We start from the raw sequence: 1,594 nt of genomic DNA, 5'->3' as shown, positions 1-1,594 counted from the left end.
CCCCCCGGTGCAAGGCTGTTTAAATTTGGCATATTTCATTGCAAAATGTGTAAGCCATCTGCCACTTTGCAGGGCACTCTCAAGGGTTGCTGCAGTGTGGTGTCACTAATGGGTACTTCCAGCTCAGGAAGGAGATGCGGTTGGGTGCTGCGGTGGTCAAGCAGCTGTGGGACTTGACCAGCTGGGTATTCCATGCTGAACAAAGTTGCTTGGTACTCTACCAGGAATTAGTTTGTTAGGTCTGATGCTTTTGAGGATGGGATCCTTTCCTTTTTCATGTCCTTGGGCCAAGATATTTATCATTGGAAGCTCACAGGGCTGTGCCTCACAAGTTGAAGTTTTCACCTGTCTGCTGGTCATTTTTTATCCTGAAATACAAGGTAAGTTTTATCCTTTGATCCCGCGCTTGCAAAATAATCCAAGACTTTATAGGAAAAAAATCAAATCCTGTCACAGTATTTGTATCTAGTAGAAAATATCACAGCCTGACTACCTGTATGCAGCACATTCTGTATAAGGAGTAGATTTTCGGGAATAAGGCAATAAAATTGTGTTGTGGTGCAGCTCTTAAAGCAGCAGACAGACAGTTTAGGTCCCAAATAACATAGTTCCAGAAGTCTCTAAGGTGCCTCTAATTGTGGTGGTGATGATACCTGCATTGGGGGGAGTAAAGAAGACCTTGAAAGCCTTTGTGGGGTAGAGTTGGAAATGTATCTGTTGCCACTTACTACCACAAGCAAGAGTTTTCAAAGGTGTTATCAGTAGAAACTCGCAGAACTAGGGTGAGAAATAGGGAACCAGTTCTCTGGAGGCTTTAATAAGAGCTTAGGACTCAGTTGTGTTACAATTTCTGGTGCCACTGAGAATGGGTATTCTACAAGTGGGAGGAGGGAAGAGACGTGGCCTCTTGCTACCTCTCACACTAAGATCCAGCAGGGTTGTCATGAGGTAGAGTTGCACCGATATGTCGGACCGAAACCAATTTTTATAAAGAAAATTGATTGCATTGGAAATCGGCCTGATATCAGCCAAATTATCAGCCACATGCATGTGCACAGCCGCAGCACAGCCTGGCAGTGTGGAGAGCTGCGTGCAGCTGGTAAATCTGTTGTGGTGGAAGGGAAGGGGGAGGGAAGCGGCGTTGGGGGGCAGATGAATGCCCCATGTGGTAAGGAAGGGAGTAAGGCCAGGCCTGGGACAGGGGCTGGAGCAGGTGCTTGCCCGGGCAGGGCGTACGACAGAGCCGTGGCTCGTCTGGGGGGGGCGGAGCAGCTCCCACTGCTGCGTGTGCCCCTGGATCTGTGCGGGGGGGAAGGATGGGGGGCCTGCAACTGGGGCTGGGCTCTTCCCAGCACATGCAGGGGGAGGGGTGTTGAGCCAGGGCTCCACTCGGTGTGGGCAGCAGCAGTGGTGGGAGTGGGGCTACAGGTGGGCTACAGTGAATTCTGGGGTGGCTGCAGCACCCCCCACCCTCCTGTAGCCCTCCTCCCAGCGTTGCTGCTGCTGGTCCCCAGTGCAGCCTTGCTCAGCTCCCATCAGAAAGAACCTGGCGCAGCCCCAGCCCACAACTGCAGCCTGCGCCGCCCCCCCCCCC

The sequence above is a fragment of the Gavialis gangeticus genome, unplaced genomic scaffold, assembly GCF_001723915.1.
Source record: "Gavialis gangeticus isolate Ggan-Ray unplaced genomic scaffold, GavGan_comp1, whole genome shotgun sequence".
NCBI classification, from domain to species: Eukaryota; Metazoa; Chordata; order Crocodylia; family Gavialidae; genus Gavialis; species Gavialis gangeticus.
This window is presented reverse-complemented; position numbering follows the sequence as displayed.